We start from the raw sequence: 11,019 nt of genomic DNA on the forward strand, positions 1-11,019 counted from the left end.
CTCCTTCAAAAACACATGACTGTATTCTAGTGGTCAAATTGAATCTACTCAACGTCACTCTCATTAACAAGTTACTTAATCTATTTTTAGTGTCGAATGTGAATCAGCACCTTTGAAAACTACGTTTTTCCATTCCCAATCTTGGCAGATCCATGATGTAAAAATGCATCGGAAACACAATATATATACTCTATAATTTAAACATTTTGATGAGCAGGTACAGCTAATGAGCTTAGGGAGAAGTTGACAAAATCAACACAAAAATGGAAAAATAATTAATGTGAAGTTTGTTGGGTCTATCGAGGAGGAGATTCCTTGTGTTACACCAATAATATATGAGTCAACTATATAAGGGATCGACACCACTTTCTACCTAAAACCTTAAGGCAATGGATTAATGGGTCTTTCACTTTTATATACTGCTCTAATTTCTCATTTCTATCCAATGTGGGACTTGGATTCACGCTTGGATTCCCAACAATCTCTCCCTCAAGGGTGAGTCCCTTCCACATAGGTATACTCCCCCTCCGGCGGAAGCATTCCCAACCAACCACAACCACGAGTAGCTCTTTCCAACCGTCGTATCCTACCGAAACTTGCTTACCTGAATACTACTATGTTGGGTACAAACAAAGTCCCACATCGGATAAAATAAGAGATGTACATGAGTTTATATACACATAAGATACCTCCATTGATAAGAGGCTTTTTGGAGTGGTACCAAAAATAAATCCGTGAGAGCTTGGTCCAAAGCAAACAATATCTTACCAATGTGCAGATCTATGTGTACAAAGTCATGTTGCATTTTCTTCCTTCTAGTTCAAGAAAATGAAGGCTACCCTCTAAACCTTGTCAAGAAAAAAAAACACACAAATCAATTTTTACATGTATATGTTAATAATGTTAAAAAATCCCTTTTATTTATGTTATTATACTAAATGTCGTATTTTTTAGATATTTATATTCTTTTCTTTTACCATAATATATTATTTATATAAATGAAGAATATTTTTATTAATTAAAAGTTTATTAAACTATGTTAAATATAGTTTTTTTCCTTACAATAGGAATATAATAGATTATTTCGTTTTGAAACTTAAATAAAAGGTTTAATCATTTTAGAGATTCACGTTTTTTAAAGTCTTTCTTAATTTTTTTTAATTAAATTTTTAATTTTGAAAAATTGAAGCAACGCAATTCTTATCGTTAAATTGATTGAATGACATTAAAAAAAATAGTGATGTACTTAGTGAAGAATGATGTGAAATCAAATCAATTAGATATTACCACATCATCGTCATCAACATCAAACTAGAAACCTAACCACACCAGACCACCGTCACACTGCCATCGAACAATGTCATCAATCACAATTGACCTCCACGTGCAAGCATGTCACCAATGTTCAACCTACATTGTGAACCCCAAAGCACGAATCCACCTTGCGCCTCCATCCTCCATGCACAGATGAATGAATCACCACACTTTGTTACAGATTTGCAGCAACCACCAATAAAAGACCATTGTAGTACCTTTTCACATATATGCACATCACAAGTTCTTCCATGCAAAAATCTCGTCATCACCACCATAAACAATGCCACAAAACCCTCTAGCACAAAGACGACCACTGTGACACACCACATCCTTTCTTTCTAGGTTTTCTCACCTTCGAATCATCTCTTTGAAGATCGGAAAACGCTCGAGTGATCCTTACGATAAACTCTTAATTTTTCTACATGTGACCCTTTTTGGCTTATATGTAGTGTTTGAGTTTTCTTTGTTAGTCTTTACATATCAGTAGTCCTAATTGTGTTTTTTGATCGTGTTTGTGTTGTTCATAGGAGTAGATAGAGCTTCTTGTGTGTTTGAAGGTATTATAAGGGTTCTTGGGCTGTTTGATCTATCCCTTAGGTAAGGGAAGCTAATTGGACAATTTTTGCGCAATTGATACTTTGTAATTACAAATTGTATGATTGTATTATGAAGTGTTGTATGACTGAGTTGTCTCATGTAATATGATAGGTTGAACTGAAATTAGGATTGTGTTTTGTGTGGATTGATTAAATGTGGAAACTTTAAAAAAATATTGTCTAATCGGTGTTACAAATGAAATTGTTTGGGTTAGTGAATGTGGTAAAATTTTAATTTTTGTGTGTTTTGGTATCTATGATTTGTTGTTGGACTAAGTTGCAGGGTTTGAATGGCATAAATATACAAAATTGTGTTTTGTAGAATTATGCAGACTCGCTGGACGAGAATATACTCATTAAGCGAAGCCAAAATTAGAGAACTATTGACTTGACAATAGCTGAGCGAGATAAGTCTTACTAGAAAATTTTTGTGAGAATTTAAGCTTATGAGTTTTAGTGATAATTTCGTTGGACAAGCTATCTTACTGTTGCGCGAGTGTGCTTTCAGGCACCACTTGCTGAGCGAGTGGATATTTTTGCTAAGAAAAATTAACAGAGTCTAACTCTATTTACATGTTTTCTTCTTATATGTTTAATGTGTGATTTTGTAAATGTTAAAATGATAGTTGATTTATGATGTTTATTTGAGAATGGTTGGTACTAATCCAAGGAGGATTAGTTGTGGTTACACTATTGTATGTATCTTGTGGCTCTAAGAACCATCCAATCTCAAGTAGAGAGGGATGGGGTATGTGTGGTGAGAGAAGTATTAGGTACTAGTCTATGGGTTTTACTTTGGCAAAGATGTTAACAGACTAACCTAGTGAGTGGTAGGGTGAAACCCATTGACAATGTCTCTATAGAATAGTAGAGGTCACCACAAGTGCATAATTCGTCAAAGTTTGATATCAATATATGTATAGTTTAGTATGAGTCTTTATATGTTTGTTGTTATGAATAAATTATAGATGATAACATCTCTATGTCTGTTTTATGAATACTCTTTTTGACACATTAGCTTACCCTGTCTCCTATGGTTATGTTGTTCTATTGATTTGTAATGATAATCTTAATTATCCGAGCAGATGATGATATAACAATTGATCCAATTTAGGATGCGGATGGTGCACCGACTTAGATTAGGTTGATGATTAATTGTAATTAATCTTTTTGAAAACTTTAGTTATGTTAGTTTAGTTATATGACTATTTATACTTGATACATACGAGTCTGGATGACTATAATACAGTCTTTAGTCTTTGCTACTTAATTATTATCATATCTATAATATTTTTTGTTTAGTTATTTATATTATTAAATGAGATAGCACAACCAATATATTACAATTAGTATATAAAATTGTGTGAAAAAAATGAGAGATAGTTGAAATATATATGCTATTCAGACGAGAGTAAGGATGGTTATAAATTTTTTTCTTCAAATATTAGATAAATATAATCAAACTTATATATCGTTGTCATCCCTTTATAATTTTTAATTAAAAAATATATTTGAAATTGTTTTATGATGATAGTATGCAAAATTATGCCATGCTTCATAAAAAATCATTTACCTAGTTTTTATTTTATTGCTATTTAATAAATTTAATTCCATTTTCTTTTATCAATATATAATTCTAAAGGATCAATTATAAGTTATCACGTAAGTGTTGGACCAATCACAATAAGCCACTGCATAGATGTGGTAAAAAAATTGTAAAAAAAAATTGTTAAAAAAACATTTTTCTTCGCAAAAAAACCAAATATATATGGTTTTTCTAAAAAATATTTGTGGAAGATGTTCGAAAAGGTAGTTTTCTCAAAAAGAATTGACAATTCTTTTGGAATCTTTGACAATTCTTCTCCCAGCCCAATCCGAATCAACAATACCAAATGCACTATATGAAATATACCGATCGAATCTAACGGTCATTTATTGGCAGTTAGTAGGTATTAATGGGTCAGATTACCTTACGCTTTACAAATATAAGGTATTAATAATTTATTATTGAGTTTGATTGCCTAAAAAGATACTGCATTCTGAAAGAGGATTGGACAATCGAAAAAGAGCAAAGTAAGGAAGGACGACCGACCCCGAACACTTTCAACCGAAACATTTGGCACCCATTCTGGGACCGAGCGACATCCCCATGAAACCACGAGGAACCAAACGTGCGCTCGGTCTCGACATCGCTACTTCAGATCAATACCAGGTTTTGCAGCAAGAGCAAAAAATTCCATAATAATTTCTAAAGGTGTGCCTTTTGTTTTGAGAACTTTAAAGTAACCATTAGAGGTTTACGAGGCAAAAAATTAAATGCCTCCACATAAAAGAAAATTATAAAATATTCAAGCGTTTACTTTATTTTATTTAACAGATATTTTTGTGAGTAAAAATATTCTGCATAGGAAGGTACAATCCTTACCGCTTGGTTAGTTGGACCATCAAAGTTCAACCTTTTCAGGTTCTAATGACTTCTCATTATAAAAATAAAATATTGAATATTTTATCTAACGCATATTTTTGTGAATAAAAATATCAAGCACAAGAAGGTTCTATCCCTTACCGCTTGGTCAGTTGGATCACCAAAGTTCAACTTTGTCAAGTTCTAATGGTTTCTTATTATAAAAATAAAATATGCGCATATTTTTGTGAGTAAGAATATCTTATACAGGAAAGTTCAATCTCTTACCGCTTGGTCAGTTAGTCCACCAACTTTCAACCTTGTGAGATTCTAAAGGCTTCTCATTATAAAAATAAAATATTGAATATTTTATTTAATGCATATTTTTGTGAGTACAAATATCCTACACAGGAAGGTTCAATCTCTTACCGCTTGGATAATTGGATCACCAATGTTCAACCTTATCAAGTTCTAATGGCCTCTCATTATTAAAATAAAATATTGAATATTTTATTTAACGCATATTTTTATGAGTAAAAGTATCCTGCACAAGAAGGTTCAATCCGTTACCGTCACCAAAGTTCAACCTTGTCAAGTTCTAATGACTTCTATCTATAAAAATAAAATATTGAATGTTTTATTTAACGCATATTTTTGTGAGTGAAAATATCTTGTATAGGAAAAATGCTTCAAAGAAAACTCCTAGCTTCTACTGCTCAACCTAGGAAAAATTTCCAAACAGAACTCCTTGTGTTTCCCGCTCAACATAAGAAAAAGTTCTAAAAATGAACTCTTATCAGTCGCCGCTCGGCCTAGAGAAGAAATTCAAATAGAACTTCTAGTGCCTTCGCTCAAATAGGAAAAAGTTCTAAAAAAGAACTCTCATCAGTCATCGCTCAACCTAGAAAAAAAGTTCAAATAAAACTTCTAGTGTCTTCGCTCAACATAGGAAAAAGTTCTAAAAAAGAACTCCTATCAGTCGCCGCTCGACCTAAAAAAAAGTTCAAATAGAACTTCTAATGCATTCGCTCAACATAGGAAAAAGTTATAAAAAAGAACTTCTATCAGTCGTCGCTTGGCTTAGAGAAAAAGTTCAAATAGAACTTCTAGTGTCTTCGCTCAACATAGGAAAAAGTTCTAAAAAAGAACTCCTATCAGTTGCCACTCGACTTAAAGAAAAAGTTCCAAAGAGAACTCCTAGCACCTACTGCTTAACCTAGGAAACCTTGTCCTAATAGCTCTTCATTATAAAAATAAATTATAAAATGTTGAAGCGTTTACTTTATTTTGTTTAACGCATATTTTTGTGAGTGAAAATATCTTGCACAGGAAAAAGTTCTAAAGAAAACTCTTATCGTCTACTGCTTAACCTAGGAAAAAGTTCTAAAGAGAACTCCTAGTGTTTCCCGCTCAACCTAGGAAAAAGTTCCAAAGAGAACTCCTAGAGTTTTCCGCACAACATAGGGAAAAGATTCCAGAGAACTCCTAGAGTCTGCCGCTCGGTGCAAAGACGAATGAAGACTTAAAGCGCATAAAAAATAGACTTCCTAAATACAAGGTGAGCGACCTCTCTTAAGCTCATAATAATCTTTGTGCACCTCTCTTAATAAAGAGATTGTTTGAGCTTGGGGGACTTATATATTATATGAAATATACCGATTGGAGTTAACGATCATTTATGGGCAGTTATCATGTATATTAGCAGGTATTAATGGGTCAGATTGCCTTACGCTGTACAAATATATGGTATTAATAATTGATTATTGGGTTTGATTGTCTAAAAATATACTGCGTTAATGGTTAATCAATTATCAATGTGCTTGACTGCCACAAGCCCTATAAATATACGATTGATGTTCAGTTAAATTATCCTTATCCTAATAAAATAAAAACCTCTTTGAAAAAAATATTTGACTTGAACATTGGAATGTCTTCTGCAGGTCAACAACCTTGCGTTCTCAGCGAGGGTTAGAACAAGGAAGGATTAAAACACCAAATACTCAACCCATTGTTAACTTCTCACACGGGTTTTCCGATCACCATCTGCACAACGACACATCCCAAGGCCCAAATATCTGCCAGCGACTCATACTCATTGTTCTTCACTGATTTTGACGACATAAACAACGATATTCCCATGAACTCGCACTTTCCCTATTTCTCCCCTCCCTGGCGAGCCCAAAACCTACGATTTTCACCTCGTCGTTGTCGAAAACGAGAACGTTCTGAAGCTTCATGTCATGGTGAATGAAACCGAGCTCGTGAATATGTCTGAGCCCTTCCACGATGCACATAAAACTAAAATGAAAGTGTAAAACTAAAACTAACATAATTATGGGAACGTAATGGCCTCCCTCAAGCTGGAATGTATATTTAACTTTCCAAACTTGGAGATACAACTTTTGAAGCTGCCATAGTCCAAAGCCTTGGTAAAAACGTCTACAAGTTGCTCTTCAGTCATAATGGGTAGCAAATGGAATAAATTTTCTTTCAATTTTTCACGCAGATGACAATATCATTCTATATGTTTGGTGCGTTCATGAAAACTTGGGCTTTAAGCTATGTGTCCATCTGTCTGGTTGTCATAATATAGAGAAGGAGGAAAATCCTTGATGTTCAAGTCGTGAAGAAGATAAGTGAGCTATTGCAATTCACACGTTGTGGCCGCAAGTGCCCTGTACTCTGCCTTAGAGAATGATCGAGAGATGGTTCTTTGCTTTCTGGTTTTCCAAGAGATGAGAGAGGACCCAAGAAAAATATGAAAACCTATGGTTGATCTTCGTGTCATATGACAAGGTATATTTTCTTTGGCAAACATGAATGCCTCCTTGTGATCTAGCTATCTCAAGACCAAGGAAATATTTAGCCTTTCCAAAATCTTTTATTTTGAAAGTCTTATCAAGATAATCCTTCATATATTCAGTCTCATGCATGTTATCACCAATGAGGAGAATATCATTCAGATAAACAAGTAATGCAAGAAAAGAAGTATTAGTGTTTCTAATGAAGATAGAGTGATCAAAGTTGATCTGAACAAAACATATATGTTGTAAAAGGAGTTCAATTTAGCAAACCAATATCTACTTGCTTGTTCTAACCCATATAAGGATTTGGTCAAAAACCTGATTTGCTTCGTGATGAAGAAGACCTTGTGCCAAGCTCATACACACTTCCTTGTCTAAATTATCGTGCAAGAATGCGTTGTTGACATCCAATTGTTCAAGATGCCAATCTTTTACATTAGTGAGTGCTAGGAGAACACGAACTGTACGTGGTGAGTTTTGCCAGAGGTGAGTAGGTTTCATGATAGTCAATTCCCTCACGTTGTGTATACTTTCGCTACTAGCCTAGCTTTATGCCTTTCAACCTCTCCATTGGCTCTATATTTGATTTATAGACCCATTTACATCCAATTGGTTTCTTGTTGGGAGGTAGATCAAATATATATAGTCCATATGTTATTGCTTTGAAGTGCCTTAAATTCAGCCTGCATAGCTTCCTTCCATTCTGGGAATAAAACAACTTCCTCATAATTTCTTGGATAGGGAAAGAGAAAAATGTAAATGATTAGAAGATAACCTTTGATAGGATATCACGAAGTTTAAGGGATACTTGACCTTTCTGTCTTTGGAAGATGAGGATTCATGAACTTGATGGATCATAATCTTGCGGATAGGTTGGTAACTTGTGTGATCTGTTAGATCTTCTAAGAACTTGTGCTTCAACGTTGGTGTTAACATCATTATTCTCTTCTACATTTGTCCTGGTTTGCTGATAAGGAAAAGGATCTAAGAGAGTGTTATGATCCTCTTCCTTGATCATCATCCTCTGTTATAGGAAAGTCGAGACCAACTAAGCTAAACCCGTTGAAGGCAACATTACGAGATATCATGATTTCTCAAGTTTTGACATCTAAGACAATGTAGCCTTTGTTGTATAAAAGCTGACAAAATCACGAGCAGTATTTCCTGAGGCGTGTAGATTCATTGTCCTTAAGGACTTATCTGCGGTGTATTCGCAAGTCCCCCAAGATACAACAGGAACTTCCCAGAATATCTCTGAGGATCTCAGAACTAGCAAGGATCTCTAAAAAGAGTATAAAATAAACCCAAAATAATTTTAGAAGAGAAAAAGAAGAAAGGAGAAGGAGATAAGACTGCTTTTGGTGTGTTTTTGGAAGGGGGGAAAAGCTCTCTATTTATAGAGCTAGGAAAGAATAAAATCAATAAAAGACAATAAAAGCCATTAAATATTTTACCTTTGGAGCACTTAATAAAATGAATTTAAATGTTATTGGCAATTAAAGTTTTGAACGTTGCAATCCAACGTTTTTCTTTTGAAACAGTCTAACATTATTACAACAATCCCCCACTTATTACAAAAGAAATTTGAAATAAAAGGTCTTTGACTCAAATAGTTCAAATACTAAAAGACAGATAAGAAACTTTTATTCTGGGTCTCATAGGATGTAATGCATCAAACCTGGTATAGCAAGCTATATGAACCAGTCTTAGATTGAAATACTTAACACACAGTGTAGTTAGTATAACAAGTTATATGAACCAAAGACACTTGACGTGTGTTAGAGGTTTATCAATCACAATACACCCCCCACAATCCTTGCCGCTATCGCTGTTTTGCGCTTACTAGGCCATGCGCGTGCCCGGTATTCATGAGTGCTCTAGAGATCATGCTAAGATCTCATGCAAGCGGCCCCACTCAACACTCATATAGGTGATTTCATCAAGTGTATGCTGCACATCATACACCACTCATAAGGGATATGAAAATCATTAAAAACTTTGTTTAAACTAAAATTCTTTCACCACATAGAATTTTAATAACAAAGTTTAGCCTATCAAAAATGCAGTCTCTATCACTTTCACTCACACACACCATAGGAATGGACATAATTGATTAAAATCAATTTAGTGTTATCAGAACTAACAAGTGACTTGTTTTTACCCATATGAACCTTATTCATGGGATCTCTAATCATAAAGGTTGGGTTACCATCACTTGTTTGTTTGCAAGTGGCTTAAGTCTCATTCCCCTCTATGTTTCTAATATCATTTGTCTTCCCATGAGTTTTGTCAAAAGATCTGCTAGATTCTGTTCTGACTTCACATAATCAATGGAAATAGTTCCACTCTTTGCAGCTGCTTCACCAAATTGTGTCTTTATTATTTCCATTGTAATTCTTGTTTTTAGTTATAACTATTGCCGATTAGCAATCACAGTGTATTGACATCAATGAGGTTGGTTTCATTCCTAGTGGAATGTTTGCTAAAAAGTTTTTCAACCACTCAGTCTCACTATCAGCCATCTCAAGAAAGACAAACTCATATTTCATTGTTGATCTTAATTGTTTGTCTGGTTGATCTCCATGTAATCGCACCACCCCAAGTGTGAATACATAACCACTAGTGGATTTTGTCTCATCTGAATCAAAGATCCAGTTAACATCACTGTACCCTTCTAGTACAGTGGGAAATCCACTATATTCAATGACGTAATCCATTGAACCTCTTACATGTCTTATAAGCCTGGAAAGTGCATCCCAATGTTCTTGATTTGGACATTGAGTGTACCTACTCAATCTACCTACTGCATAAGCAATATCAGGTTTAGAAAAACTCATCAAGTGCAGTAAGCTCCCAATTATCTGGGCATACTAAGGCTGAGATAATGATTCTCCTTTATTTTTCATTAATTTAGAATTAGCATCATAAGGGATACTCACTGGTTTGAGGTTATAAAACCTAAACTTCTTAAGAAGTTTCTCAATATATTGTTCTTGGGATAGTAATATACTATCTCCCTTCCTTATGATTCTGATACCTAAAATCACATTGGCTTCACCTATGTCTTTCATTTCAAATTTTGATCCTAGAAACAATTTAATTCTAGCGACAATCTCATTGCATGTACCAAAATTTAACATGTCATCCACATACAAATATATAATGACACAATCACCATTTTCAAATTTAGAATACTATCAATATCATTAGGTGAAAAATCAAAATTTATTTTTCGAGTAATTAAGTAAAATTACCTACACCCCTACAATTTTAAAATATTTAAGATTGGTAAACGAGAAAATACCTTGTTGTGTTTTTCTCTTTGTAGGTAAAATATACGAAAATTTACTCAAGTACCTCATCTTCTTCCTCCTTATTCACGGTCCTTACAAATGCGATCAGAAGTCATCGTTGATGCAAGCACCTTAGAAGCCTCTGGAAGTTATGGGTTTCCCAAATACCGTTTGAGTTCTGAAAACAAAGTTTTGATCCTTCGGGGTTGAGTTGTTGATGTCAGCCATAAGTCCTTAAGATTGTTGTATAAAAGCTGACAAAATCACGACTAGTATTTCCTGAGGCATGTAGCTTCACTGTCCTTAAGGACTTATCCACGGTGTATTGTGCAAGTCCCCCAAGATACAACAGAAACTCCCCAAAATATCTCTGAAGATCTCAGAACTAACAAGGATCTCTAAAAAGAGTATAAAATAAACCCAGAATAATTTTAGAAGAGGAAAAGAAGAAAGGAGAAGGAGAGAAGACTGTTTTTGGTGTGTTTTTGGAATGGGGAAAAACTCTCTATTTATAGAGCTAGAAAAAAATAAAATAAATAAAAAACAATAAAAATCATTAAATATTTTACCATTGAAACACTTAATAAAATGAATTTAAAGGTTAT

This window comes from Vigna umbellata, chromosome 8, assembly GCF_029865625.1.
Source record: "Vigna umbellata cultivar VRB3 chromosome 8, Vumbellata_1.0, whole genome shotgun sequence".
NCBI lineage: Eukaryota > Viridiplantae > Streptophyta > Magnoliopsida > Fabales > Fabaceae > Vigna > Vigna umbellata.